Below are 15,258 nucleotides of genomic sequence, written 5' to 3'. Positions count from 1 at the left end.
CGAGCCACACTGCTGTCTCTGCTGTAATGACCCTTGAGGTTGCCGCTCATGTGCCCAGCCATCCTCTGTTGGCAACTACTGTTGACAGTTTTTGGGTTTCACGCAGGGCACTGCTCTCCTCTTGGCTTGTCTTGCCCAAGGGTGAAGCAAGACCTTCCCTGCAATGCCCTGACCCCAGCACAGACCAACCCAATATAAAGAGAAATGACTGACGATCCAGAAGAAAGGAAGGGAAGAATCGCAAAAAACGATAACTTCCTACAACTGCACAAATTCAAATCCCTCCTCAGGATCGCCTACTGGTCCGTCTTCCTGCTGGGTTCCAGGCCTGGCCTTGCCCTGTGGGAGTCAGCGTTCTTCATCACCAGGCACCCTCTAGGGGACGCCCCCACTTCAGAGACCAGACCAGACCTGCCCTGAGCCCTAGAGAGCAGTTTTTCCCCTTTCCTAGTCTACGTGGGAGCTCCTCAGAGCCTATTTCCAGCCAAGGGATTGAACTGTAGCCCGGATGATTAACAATGGTAACAGCCATTCTCTTCAGGAATATCCCCTCCGTGCCCACAGGTCTATTTTGGCCTTATGGTCCTCAAAAGGCAATCACAAGAAGCTGACAAGAACCCATTTCCAATGTCTTGTCAGTGAGCTTTAGAAATCAAATTAAGATACGTAACTGGAGATAACAGCTGCTGGCCCAGGAGGAAATACACCAGACTAAGCCCAGTTTCAGCGGATCTCTTCTCAAGGGCTCAAAAACCAGGGGTCCGGTCTTCCCCAGAATCAACTTACTACATAAAGAAACAACAGCACCAGCCAGATCTTAGACACATTGTTAGAGAGAGAAACGAAGTGGTACCAAGAGCCTAGGATGAGGTCAGATGGCTGCTGAGCACTATACATAGCTCTGAGCTTCACTGCTGCAAGAGAGAATGATTATGGATTGTGTAACTGTCCTTGTTCAGTGAGAGGGTATTTGTCCATTGCTAAAAACTAGTAATTCAAGGAGAAATTCATCACAGATTCTTATGCAAATGATAGTAAGCAAGAACATAAATAGTGTCTTCCATGAGAGAGCAGCAAAAACCTCAAGGGGAACACAAGCTGTGCCGAGGAGCTAATTCCAGAACTCAAAGGGAAGGTGGGTAACAAGGAGGAGGAGAAAGGTTTCACAGAGGAGTCCACGCTGAAAGGGGGAGTAGTGAGGGCAGCCTGGGCATCAGATCTCTTGCAGAGATCGTTGTCCAACTCAGGTTAGCAGGTTTGAGCTGCAGCGTGAGAGGTAGAGCTCCATGCCGTGTGATCCCACTGGGGACACTCTTGTGTTGCTTCCAGCTTCTCTTTTAACAAAACCATGATTTCACTGTCTGCTATTGTCTTCTCTCCCACACAGCTGTGTGCATCAGGGAAGTGGACCACACTCCCAGCTCCAAGGGACGGGCCAGATCTAAAGACAGTCTTATCCCCTTACCCATGATTAGTCGAGGAATATGCACATGACCCAATTCCAACCAATGAGAGCCAAGAAGTCTGCCAAAGGAGTATGGGGAAAGTTTTTTTGTTAGAAAGAAAAAGCCATAGAGAGATGTTCTGTCTTATTCCTCAGGATTTTATGTGATGCCTGGAACTCTTAAAGTCATCTTGCTGCATGAGGGATGAAGTCAAATAGCAAGGATGACATACAGAGAGCTGAAAGAACCAGGATTCTTAGGACCTTGTGGAGTTGCTGAATCAACTGACCTGGGAACCTACCCTACGTCTAAACTCATTTTAAAGTACATTTCAGTCGGGGGTTCAGTCACTTCCAACTGAAAGCATATGCTCTACAAATATATACTAGAATCCAACTATTTATTAGGTGCTGAGGAAGCAGTTTTAAATGATAATCTCTTCTTCCATAGAGCTTATCTTACAGTGAAGGAGGGCCAGACATCAGACTGATTTCACAGTTGTTTATTTAATCATAATAGTGTAAAATGATCTGATTTGCTGTTGTTTGAGAGTGGCACATTCGTTTCTCAGTCTTTTTCTTAACTGGGCTTTTAAAATTTCAACTGTGCTTCTTGTAAGAAGGTAGTTTGCATTCAGTTCTTGGTTTTGTTCCTTGCTAAGGGCTTGTAGCATCCATTTGATGACTAAAGGGATATCTATAAGCTTTAAATGTAAGACCAAAAGGGCCAAAGATGACATGCTTCTGTGAAGATTGTGGAGTCTGGATTTCATTTGTTCTAGGATGGAAAGAGTCCAACTCTGTGGTCTGTCATTGATGAGCAAATCCCATTTCACTAACCAGCAATGACAAAGAAATCCTGGGAAATGAGATAACTAGGAGGGCTGGGGACTGCACTTGGGGATTGCTCACATTAGTGCAAGTATTGAATAAATTATAAGCAAGTGTTATATTAGTCATCAGTGAAGACTTCTGATTGCAAGGTAGCAAAATAAAGGTCTTTTTCCTCTCTCTCTTTACTCAGAAATTAACCCAAACAATGAGAACAATAAAAATGAACTCCACCTTTGATGACCCGATCTGAACTAGAGAAAACAGGTGGAAAATGCCTCATGAAAGAGGAGAAAGGCAGAGCTGCTACAGCCAGGACCTGAGGTGCCTCACTCAGGTTTGCACAGCCCACCTCTGTTTCAGCCACAGCTCCCCCACCTGTCCTGACGGCATCGTGCCTCAAGTAGGTGTCATGCATCTTTTCTCTTTTTGCCCTGCAGCTCCTCTGATATTGTGAAAGCTGCTTGGCTCCTGTGCAAGTGAAAGTGTGTGTTGGGGGGAGTAAATTTATGCTACTGTGGGCAGTCCTCGACCAAAGGGGAATTAAACAGTGGATAAGTGCTCCAGCATCCAGGCCCTCAGGCAGACAGGACACCAGGACAACCTCAATAACACACCCTGACAGAGGCTTTTCCTTCTTCCTTTGTCTGCTTTCCTACTCCTACTCATGTTTTCTGGGATCGTCTCCTAGATAAATTCCCTGCACCAAGTTCTTGTCTCAGGCTGTACTTTGAGAAGAAACCAAACTAAGAAGGTATTTGCAAAAGGGGGACACTGGCAAGAAGCAAATCCATTTTCATTGAAGTACCTTAGAAAGTACCCTCAGGAACTGGAGGGGCACCGATGGTCTGGAAGGCAGATATGAGACCCTCCAATGAACGAGCCAGCTCTTACAGGGAAGCCCTCTATCAACAATTCCGGCCCATAGGCAGATTCTAATCAGCATTTTAGTCACAGTCTTTTCTTCCTGCAGAAGAATATTGATGTTTACAAGCAATCTCAAACCTATAGAAATGTTGCAAGTATAACACCTACAGAGATATTGGTGGAAACTGATAAATTTCAGTATCTATGGAATAACTTTTATCCCTCTGAATTATCTGAGAATAAGGTACAATATAATGACCCATCACCACTGAGAATTTTAGTGTGTATTTCCTCATAACAAGGACATTCTCCTATGTAACTGCAATACAACCACCAAAATTAGGAGCTCAACATTGACCCATTACAACCATCCAGTCTTCAGACCCCATGCAAGTTTCATCAGTCTTTTATAGAAAAGTATCCCAGTTCAGAATTACATGCTGTTCTTAGTTGTCAGGGCTCTGTAGTCCCCTTTAATCTGACATAGTTCTTTAGTCTTCCCTTGACATTCATGACCTTGACACATTTGAGGATTACAGTTCATTATTTTGTAGACTGTCCCTCAAGTTAGGATTGCCTGAGATTCAAGTCATGCATCTCTGGCAGATATACCCCAGGAATGACGTTGTCCTCCCATTGCATTCTATCAGGTGGCACATGGTTTCAATGTCTCCCCTCACTAATGATGTTTGTTCACTTTGATCAGTTGATGAAGGTGGTACCTTCCAGGCTTCTCCACTGAAAAATTACTCTTATTTCCTTTTGTAACCAGTAAGTATTTTTTATTGTGGTTAAAAAACCCATAAAATGTACCATCTGAAACAAAACCAATGAAATGTACCATCTGAACCATTTTAAGCATACAGCATAGTAGTGTTAGCTGCCTGCACATTATCATGTGACAGATCTTACAGAACTTTTCACCTTGAGAAACTGAAAATGTATTCACTGGGCAATAGCTCCCCTTTTTGTAACTAATGAGAATTTGTGGGGATGTGTTGTGAAGCCATGCAAATATACTGTTCTTCATCATGCTTTCTATTTACTAATTTATTTGTATCATTATACACTCATTGTTTCCTACTTTTGTAATGAATTATACTCCATTCTTATCATTATTTATTTTGATGTGCAAATTATTCTAGACTTGACCAGTGGGGATCCCCTCAAGCTTGCTTCTGTGTCCTTTTGACATGTCTGCATTGTTTTTAGAGCATTTCCACACTTTCTGGTACAAAAAGATGTTCCAAGTTCTTATACTTTCCCTAACTAAGTCCTGGAATCAACCATTTCTCCAAGGAGCCCTGGTTCCTTTTGGTGAAGAATGGCTTTTAGAAACCAAGAACTGAGTGCTAGGTATGATCATTGTGGTTGGAAGAACACTGCTTCCAGATCCTCAGAATGGGCAACTAGGGAATATATGCATATTTATGTGTGTGTGTGTGTGTGTGTGTGTGTGTGTGTGTGTGTATTCTCACATAGAGACATTTATATGTATATTTGTTTGTACATCATTCCAGTTTCTAATTCAGCACTACATTCTGGTTTTCTCCTTTTCAATATTTTTAATTTGAGAGTCTGACAGCAAGAAACCTTATGGATGTCTAGGATAATCTATTAGGTGAAAAAAAGGAAATCACAGAACAGTATGTACACTAGGAGATACCCTTTTTTAAAATGAATAAAGTTAATGTGCATTGCAGAAGTCTGGAGGAATATGTATCAAACTGCTAACACTATTTTTTTTCAAAGAAGCAGGATTATGGGCACTTTGAGATTTGTACTTGCTTTGTTACATCTATATTTAAAACTTTTTCTCCTGCCAAGAGCAGGAATTCACTCATGTGCATTTTATCATTTTTAATTGAAATATAGTTAATATGCAATATTATATTGGTTTCAGAGAATTAGTTTTTTTTTAACAGAATGTCAGTCACTCTTTTCCTATTGCCCTATAGTCACACTAAAGCCTGTGGCTGGAAAAAAACAACTAATTACCTCACCTTCTAAGGAGAACAGCTGATCTTCTCCTGGGCTTGCAACTACCACATCTACCATCTTTCCACCACTAAACCCCCACTTGTCAAAATATATTAAAATACAGGGATACAGGGTAGAGAAGAGAGGGAAAATGCTTGGCCTTGTGGAGACAGCAGCATTTGTTCATGATGAGTGGGTTCTTTCTTCTGTGCCTGAAGCCTAGTGCTGGGCATGGAGGAGAGCTCCAAAGGCTCTGTTTGTAGAAATTGGGGTTGCCTGCAAGAAGAAGAGAACAGAATTAAATTCTGCATTGGACATCTGTTTAGGCAATAGATTACTGAACTACCTCTAGTGTCTCGCTGAGCAGAGAGAAGAAAATTGGAGGGGGATGGCAGGCCAGAGGGAAGAGGTGGGAGCAGGGAATTAGCCTGCATACCCACTGCTCAGAGTTGAAAGTTTTGTGAGTTCCTGAAGGGCAAGTGGGCATCACAGGCAATAGGCAGACTTGAGCCTTCTTATTGTTGTTCTATCCAAGAGGCCCACCTGCCATGCAGAAGATCCCAGCATTAAGAAGCTATAGAGTGTGTTCAGGGTTGATATTCAAATAAATATTTAACAGCTGGATGGCATGGATGCTGCTTAATCAGAATGTACACTAGACATAAACAGCTCCGGCTACCTGCAGGCAGCCTCTCAGCCAAAAAAAAATGAAAGAAAACCCTGATGGTGGAGAAGCCATCTCCCAATTAAGAAGAAGAGGTATTTTCATGCTAGATTTCACACCTGTACTTTTATCCTACACAACAGGTCCCCACCTAAGCCTGCATTGGGGGAGGGGAGGAGATGAAATTTATACTGAAGTGAAGAGTAAGCCTCTTCAACTCCGAATGGATTATAGACCTAAATAAAAGAACTAAAACTATAAAACTCCTAGAGAAATCATGATCTTGGAAGGCCAGTGAGTGGAAACAAACTGCACGTCTATTCACTGACAGATGGACAAATAAAATGTGGTATATTATTCAGCAATAAAAAAGGAGTGAAGTACTGATATATCTTACAACATGGATGATTTTAAATGCATTAGGATATCTGTCTATCATCTATCATTTATCTATCTGGAGAGAAAGAGAGGCCAACACAGCAGATGAGCAAGAAAATATTTGCATTACAGAGTGTAAAGTTCTACCTCAGAGATAAGCTCTGATTACTGCTGAACAGACTGGCAGTGGAGAGTTGGCAAAGGTTTAATGGACTTTATAGTGTCTTGGGTGAGCTTGAAACGATGAGTAGGCATTAGCTAAAAGGTGAGGATGGAGAAAAACCCTTCCTAATAAAGCAAACAGCATGTTGTGAATGCAAAGTTAAAAAATGAATTCAAGAAATACTTACCAAGTGCCTACTATGCACTAGACAGAGTGGTGAGCATTGGGATTCTGCAGTGGAAAAGCTTATGGGCCCAGCTCTTGGGCCCAGTGCACACCCTGAAGCAATCAGCCAGTGGTGGGGATGAGTAATAGCTGATGAAGCAGCACCATGGCTCCTGGGGACAAACTCCTGTGGTGAGGCAGTTTCTATAGAGAAGCCGACACCTCAGTGTGTGTCCCACCAGGGCTGCGACCATAAGGGTTCAGTGTCACAGGCTTATTGGATCTGACTGCTTTTCCTGAGTGTCCTTCAGGTTCCATAGCCCTGACCCTTCCAAGGTGTGTCCCCTATTCTTTGCTCTTAGTCTAGTTTGGGCCACCAACAGATGGACTGTGGGTGAATGACCAGGGCAGAGGGTGCTCTGAGTCTGAAGGGAGCAGGGAGGCTGAGGGTACAGACCTAAGAGACTCAGACCCCCAAGAGTCTGGCCTGGGGACAATTGGGCTGGCCCCAAGGGAGGCAGAGAAGATACAGAAGACAGATGCCTCGTGTAAAAGGCTCCCTGCTAGGCAGCTTAACTCTGCCTCTAAGTTATTTCCATGAAATTACTACCCCAAGGCACTAATAAGGTGATTTTGGAGACAGCCAGTATTTTACATAATTTCCAGTAGGCCAGTACTAAGGGGAGACCAGGACTGACTCCCTCTGTATCTTCCAAGAAAAATAAGAGCATGTGGATGAACGTCCATGAAGGAGCAGCGGCTCAGCACACTTGGCAGCCCCCGTGGAGGGGCCACCCTCAGGGATCCTCTGGAACAGTGCTGCGGGAGGGGAGACGCCAGCTTAGGAGTCTTGCTCCGAAATTGGCCTATTTCTGGGTCAGGCAGACTAACTATAGCTTCCCCCCTGGCTCTAGACATCTCCGTCAGCCTCCACTCATGCTCATCCCACATTTATAAGTTCTCCCTCAGCTGCCTCAGTCGTGTTGTCCCTCTGCTCCCCTTCACAGACAGACTTTCGGGAAGAGTCTGCATTTGCCTCATTCACCCTCTGCCCTCAATGGTTCTCACCAAAGCCATTAAAGCAGAAACCAATCCTTTATCTTCCTTGCTCCTCTGGAGGATTAATGCCTTTTTGAAATCCTCTGCCCTTGGCTTCTGTAAAGCCATCCTCTCTGGTTCTCTTTCTCCCTCTCTGATTTCTCTGAATTAGTCTTTCTCACTGAATTCCACGGCCCATTCCTTAAATGCTGCTCACCCAGAGTCTGTCCGGGGCAGCCTTCTCTTCCTGCTCTGGGTGATCTCGCCCATCCCTTTGGGTTTCAGTCCCTCACAGGCTGACAACTCCCAGCTCCCTGTCTCCTTTCTGACCTTCCAGCCTCTACATCGTCCTGCTTCCTGGACAAACCACACTCCCCCAATTCAATATTTACACAAATGAGCTAATCATCAGTTTCCTCACATTTGCTCCTGTGATGTTCTTCAGCTCAGATGGTGGCAAGACTCTTTTACTAAGACACAAAAATAAGAAATCTAAGCAGTATTCTAGCCAACCAATCTATGTGCCTAATGTCAATGACAATTTACCGTCTCCACATACCCCACCTACCTTCTTAACTTCCACCCCAATTCCTACCATCACTTACTTAGTTCCAACCTCATCATACAGGTTTTGCAACACTTTGCTAATGGGTCTGTCCACTTCTCATCTTTCCATACCTGGATTCCATCCTCCCCAGTACTCGCTAAGTGATCTGTTGAAACAATAACGTATGACTACATCACCTGGTTGAAAATCCTTTCATGGTTGCCACTTCCCTTTGCACGAAATTCAAATCCTTGACCCTGAATCCATGCTGAAGGCATGCCAATGGGACCTCATAGGAAACCTGCAGGGGGAGCGTTGGGAGAGATTTTTCTTGCAACTAAAAAGGGATGCATAGGAACAAACGCTCCTCTTCTTCTTTGGAGATGAAATGTCTGCTAGTGACATCTGGAGATACTTTGGTCATCTTGTAATCATGAGGGGAAATGTTGCAGACATGCTAAGGAAAGAAGAGCAGGAAGACAGAAAGCACTTGGATCCTGCTGATGCTGCTGAGCCACTGAATTAACCAGCCCTGGAAGGGCTCACTTCTAGAGTTTCTGGAATATGACATAACAAATGTCCTAATTATTTAAACTGCTTTAATTAAGTTTCCTGCTACTTGCAGTTGAAAGCACCCTATACATCCAATATCTACAGATATACCCTAAACTTGCTTATCTGTGGGTTTACTTTCTAACCTATTGTCAGAAGGTCACTAGTAGCCAAATACTACACCACAGTGCCTGTGTCACTCACTTTTCACCTCATCTCATCTCATCACATTTTATCATCTCACATCACAAGAAGGGTAAGTACAGAAAATAAGATATTTTGAGAGAGAGAGTCTTCACATACCTTCTATTACAGAATATTGCTATAATTGTTCTATTTTATTATTAGTTACTACTGTTCATCTCTTACTGTGCCTAATTTATAAATTAAACTTTATCATAGGTATGTATATATAGCAAAAAACATAGTATAAATAGGGTGGTTTCAGGCAGCCACTGGGTGTCTTGGAACACATCCTCTATGGATAAAGGGGGACTATTGCATATCTACAGTATATTTCCCTTTTTCAGAATAGAGAAAATACCCAAGGTTTTGTTAAAACGAAGTCTTCTATGACTCTTTTAGAAAGAGTTAGGTCAGTATTTGTGTTGCATTTGCATAGCTAAAGATACCTTCCTCTGTTGTGGCATTTAGAACAGAAATTTTGTTTTAGGTTTCTTTTAACATACTACACCCAAAGCAGTTACTGCTGCAAAATGGATAGCCAAATGCATTCCCAAATTCAATCTCCTCTATATTCAAACACAAACCTGCCCACCCCTCAGAGCCAGATCTAGCCTGCTTTAGCTCTTAGGTCAGGGCAAGGAATTAATAATAGCTAGTCAGCTACATTCTGGGGAGAGCTGGCTTGTCCCAGCTCATCTCTGCTGAAACATCTAGCTATGCTGGGCTGGTCGTCATGGAAACACAGCTGATGATGTGAGCATATGGCCTAGAGCCTCTGTCTCTTACATTCCCAGTGAGGGAGGGGACCTGGCACTTGAGAACAGCGTGACAATGTCCTATATTATCTGCCGTGCTTATAGAATGAAGGAGGATAGATTGCTGTGGAGAGAGCAGACCGGGGGGTGGGGTGGGTTCTCTGAGGAATTTGAACTGAGAGTACTCTGCTGCTTCTGTGAACAAACGCTGAGGAAGGCCTGTGCCCCTTTAATGTGTGGAGATGGACTGGTGGAGGGTGGAGGAGTGGTGGGGAGGACCCAGGGGAACAAACAATGAATACTCACTGTGTGCCAGGCACTATCGTGGATCATGACAATAATTGACATTTTTGAGCACAAAGTACAAGGGACTTTACATCATTATTGCATTCAACCCATGTAATGATCCCATAAAACTGGTTCCATTATGCTTCCAATTTTTCAGAAAAGGGAACATAGTAAATTCCTGCCCTCAATCATGCAGCTAGGAAGTGGAAGGCCAGGCTTTAACCCAGGGTCATGTATCTTCAAAATGTCTGCATAACCTATGCCACCCTATTTCTCCACTATGATTGTTTGGATATCTTATTTTGTTCAAAAAAATTATACAGGTGTCTGCCTCTTGTTAAACATGCTCATTATGACACTTTGCTTTTATGAAAGACCTACTATATCAGCACCTGTTTTGGCTAACCAAGAGAAATCTGAAGAGAATTTTTACTTTTATAACAAAAAAAAGCAAAAGGCAAAAATAGCTTTCTGAGTTTGTTTTGCAGCCAGCCATCATAGAGGCAGCTCTCACCCCAAGCAGCGAGAGTGGCCCCGCCAAGCTCTCTCCCTCGAACCACACTCAGCCCCTCAGCATCAAGCTGTCACAGCTTTGAACTGTGTCTGGGAGCATCTGTGCCTTATCTCAATATATTTTGTTCATCCGTTAGCAAGATGTGTCATAATGTATCAGAAAGGCCTAAGAGAGGTTATTTTCGGGATCTGGAAATGCTAAAAAAATTTCCATATAAATTAATGGTAATTGCTTTTTCACTTTTTACCATTCTGGCTTACAAAAGTTTTCATAGGAATGCTGTACTTTTGGGTAGTGGGGGAAAGTTGTATTAATATTAGACTTCACATCATGCTTGTAAGATATGGTACAAGATGCTTGTCTCAAATACCTTCACATATAGTAGATGAGAATCTTTTGAACTATTAATAGTATTATAGTATAATTCTCATGAGGATTTGGTGAGGTTGCTAAAATCATTTCCACTTTACAAATGAAGAGTCTTATGCTCAGAGAGGTGAAGCAATTTGCCCAAGGCTACATGGCTGATGGTAAAGAAGGAACGGAAACCAGTGGGCGTCATTCAAAGCCTGTGCCCTATCTACTCCCTGCTCTCCATTAGGACCAGGCAGGCTGCCTTTCCCTGTCCACTGTGGCTTCTGTTGCCATATTTGATTGACTCCAAAGCCCACTCCTCTCTGACTGAGAGACTCATATATCCAACTGTTTCTCAGTTTCATAGGCAAACTTAATCTGCTCAACCAGAACCACCCAAACCACAGCCATCACAACTAGAATACCCAAGGTGGCCAAAGTGGATCTAATAGTCTGCTCCCCAAAAGCTGTCTCTCCTCCCTCTTGTACTCCAATCTCAATAGATGGTATCATCATTTACCCTACTGCTTATTCCAGTAACACAAGGGTCATCATTAACATCACCCTCTCCATTCTCTTTTTCATATCTGATCCATCACTGAGTCCTGTTGGCTCTCCTGTGCTAGTCTAGCCTCTCCACTACCCTAACCCAGTCCATTACCATCTCTTGTCTGGATTACTGCAAGAGCCTCTTAACAGGCCTGCATGCCTCCACTCTTTTGTCTTTCCAACCCAGTCTTCACTGCAGCAGCCTCTTATGATCACTCTTTTGCTTAAATAATTTCCTTTGACTCTTTGGAGAATGTCCAAAATCTTTAACGTGGCTTATCTGTCATGTTATAATTGCTTTTGTGTTCTCATAGCATCCTCTAATTTTCTTCGCAAAACCTGTCATGTTTATGATTAACCATGGCATTCACTATGGGTATGATTATCTGTTTGATGAGTCTCTGCAGAAGTGTCTACACCCTACGTTCTAGTCCTCGTTATACCATTAGCTGTCTGTGCTGGTTTGAGCAAGAAGCAAGATTATTGCTTTTGGGCCAGCCTCTACTGTGTACCTTAGGTTGTGTGTCTGTGTCCTCTGCTGAACTCTGAGTTTCTTTGGGAAGAATTGACTAGAAACCAAGTTCATCTTACCTCAGAACTTAAATTTCCTAATTCTTGCAGCAGAACAAGAATTAGGAAAATAATTGTGTAGATGAGGAAACTGGAGGCCAGAGTGGCCAAGTGATCTGCCAACATCACGTGAGGCCAGAACAGGAACCCCAGCCTCCTGGCTCTTGATCCACTGTCTGCTCCTTTAGCCCACTGCTTTCCCAGCAGCAGCACCTGGTGGAGGCTAAGGGGAGCTGACAATGAATTTCCCACGTCTACCTTGAGTGTTGGCAGCATGAATTACAGGCTTTGTGGGGTTTCTGCACCCCTCTTCCCAGCTCAAATCCATATTAAAGCTTAGCTCCAGATGAAGCCTGCAGGTTGTCCTCACTGGTCCAAGCCAGTTCTCATTGGCTCTACAGTGGCCCTGGGGGGCCTCTGTGTGAAGGGGATGTATCCCTATCTGGCCCCAGGGAACCTATCTGGGTTTCAGGTTACCACCTTGAAGTCTTTGACAGAACTTTCCTTGGGACCCACATGGTGCACCTTCATGAATATGATGAAAAGGCATCCTCTAGGGTGGACAAATTGGGAAAGTGAGCAGCTTTGGGAGCCCATGTTAAACAACCTCCCTTCCCCCAGCTATAGCTCCGCCTCAGCTGGGGCCTCGGACTGCCTTCCTTCAGGGCACAAACTGCCCCACCAGAAGCTGTGGCCTGACAGAGGTTCTGAGCCCTAGAAATTCTTCTCCTCCTCTGGCCATTTCTCCTTATTCGGTGCAATTTGTTCAAAGCTGATTCACCACCCACTTGTTAAAATGAGGTCTAGAGGACTCTGCCTGCATATCTATTGTTCTTACCCACCTAAATCACGGCTCTTCCCCTCCTGGAGTTTATACTCTAGGGAAAGAGAACAGCAGAAAGTCTGGGGTGGTTCTGGGGAGTCACCCAAATTGTATCCACTTACCTTTCAGAATCAGACATGGGCACGTTAATAGGACCTTGTGGGCACAGGCCAACTGAGGAGCCAGTCAGAATGGTGGAGGAGGGACCCAGGGAGAGGCAGTGGGTAATGGGGAGCCAAGGGCATTGGACTGGAGGTCAGGAAGCCTCAGTCTGTCCCTCCCCTGATGTGTGACCTTGGACAGGTCTCGTCCCTTTGCTGGGCCTCACTGTCCTTGGCATGATCCAGGGAGTTGGTCCAGTGATAACCAGGATCTCAGTCAGTGTAGACATGCCTGATGGGCTCTGTCAAGGGCTCATTAAACAACCAGAGCAGATTTTCCCCAAATGGTATGTATAGCCTGCACATACATGCATACATCCATCTTACGTGACATGTTTGATGATCTTAGGTGGTTAGAGGATGAATATATATATATATATATTAAATAAAGTATATTAGGGAAGACAAATAGTATGCAATTAAAGGAGCAATATATTTTGTCTTAGGAAATAATTTTCATTACTTGTTTAAAGTTTCATTAACTACAAGTATGTGTGGCACACAGATAAAGCAAAACACATGAAAGTGGTATGTAAATGACTGATACTTGAGCAGTATGGATTAAGAGAATTCATTTCCCCTGAAGACACTGAACCTGCTTAACCTTTTCCTCTGCACTGATCTTCTTTTCCAATAATGAGAACAACATGTCTGGTCATGGTTCCTTTTACACCTTCTCTGTTGTGAAACTCAGAACTAAACGCAAAACCCAATTTCAGAAATTTTACTGATCTTTGTATTGGCAGGTATGTGTTCTCCTTTGCTTGAATCTGATTTCTCTCCTACTTCTAAATTATCATTTCTCTGTGGAGTCTTCCATCTTAAGCTGTGGAAATGTGCGCATTAGAGAGAAATAACATTCTGAATTAGAGAACTAAAAAAACATACACCCGCTGAACAGAGACTGATACTAGCTGCGTCCTTCGCAGTTTTCAAGATCCTCTTATGTCACTTTTGTCTTCAGTCACAAGACTCAAAGCTACCTATTGGGGTAAAGATTATCATTATCCCCGTGTCACAGATGGGAAAGTGAGGCAGGAAGCAGCAAGAGGACCTGGTCACATGAGTTGAGAGTCAAATCTAAATCCTTGACTCTTATTCCCAGATTGCTTCTGTGTCACCATAATTTCTTTTTGTTTCTGGTCTTTTAAAAATAAGCCGTACAGCCTCCGCGGGGTGGGCGGGAGCAATGGAGGTGAGAATTGAAGCGGGTGCAGAATGCCCAGAGCTCCTGAGCTGGAAGCACGTGGTCGCCGCGAGCCCTACTTACCCCGGCCTTACTTACTGGCCAGGCGGCGTCAGACCGCTGCTGCTGGGCGCCCGGTCGGATCCCACCTGGTGCGCGGCTCCGCTGCAGCGGCGCGCGGGCCCTGAGCGCCCTCGGCTGCATTCAGCAGGCACAGGCGGGCTTGAGTCGCATGCACAGCCGCTTCTGCCCAGTTGGCTTGGCTTTTCACAGGCTCAAAGCTTCATACCTTAGTGATCACAGCCTGTTAGCACCCCTTGCCCGCAGTGCCGGCGGCTCTGGGTGACTGCTCACTGCCCCAGCGCGCCTCAGCTCGAGGCCCTTCCAGAGCCGCGCACCCAAGCGCGTCACCCGCCAGCCTGGGCCCCCTGCCCCGCCTGTGCTGCTTCGGATCTGCCCAACCCGTTTCTGTGCTCTGGCCCTCCCTCCTTACTGTTTGTTGCCTGCACAATTTGCTGAGAGCAAAAGTCTGATTTACTCAGTTCTTCGGGTTTCCTCAAGCTCAGGGGCTGTGAGAGATGTTGGGGATTGTGGCAATGGTTTCCTAGGCACGGGCAGTCGGCAAGTTTTTCTTAAAAAAAGGGTGGGGGGAACCTTTCCTCCCTCACCTCCGTAATTACATAAATAAAGAGGCTCAAGGGTGAAATACATGAAAAAAGCAGAATAGCATAAAGGAAAAGTACAAACATTTCTTCTGACCATCCCTGCCTCCCAATTCAAGGACAACCTCTGTAAACAGATTAGTGTCTGTCTTTCCATGTTAGTGTTTTTTATGCCTATAATAGCATACCTTGTTTTCTCTATCCCCATCCCCCCACTAGTATTTGTAGGGGTTTGTTTCTCTTCTTAGCAACAAATTATGAACATTTTCTGTGCCAGCCAACAGTCTTCTATGGGGTACAGCACCCCATTATATGGATCTATCATAATTTATTTAACCAGTGCTCTGTTGTTTGGCATTTAAGTGCTTTGCATTTTTTTTCCACTACAACAATACTGTGATGAGTATTCAAGAACTTATATTTTCATGCATTGTTTCTGACTATATTCTTCAATTCTTGGAAGTAGTATTGCAGGGTCAAACAGTATGCACATATTTAAGTCTTTACTCCAGGAGTTCTACAGTGGGTTTAAAACATAATTTTATTTAGTGTAAAAACAACATTAGGGCAATAATAATGAA

At 44.0% G+C, this 15,258-nt stretch overlaps 1 long non-coding RNA gene across 1 annotated transcript; it reads right to left on the bottom strand.

The window, feature by feature from the left end:
* Window positions 1-673: 673 nt before the first annotated feature.
* LOC118928635 (uncharacterized) lies at window positions 674-14,572 on the bottom strand. The gene is made up of 3 exons (XR_005031304.2): window positions 14,305-14,572; window positions 5,253-5,398; window positions 674-1,638 (listed from the first exon to the last, which is right to left on the bottom strand). It is a non-coding gene; the product is annotated as an uncharacterized LOC118928635 (long non-coding RNA).
* Window positions 14,573-15,258: the final 686 nt, after the last annotated feature.

This window comes from Manis pentadactyla, chromosome 9 (assembly GCF_030020395.1).
Source record: "Manis pentadactyla isolate mManPen7 chromosome 9, mManPen7.hap1, whole genome shotgun sequence".
NCBI lineage: Eukaryota > Metazoa > Chordata > Mammalia > Pholidota > Manidae > Manis > Manis pentadactyla.
The sequence above is the reverse complement of the archived record's forward strand: the minus strand, read 5'-3'. Positions and strand labels throughout refer to the sequence as shown.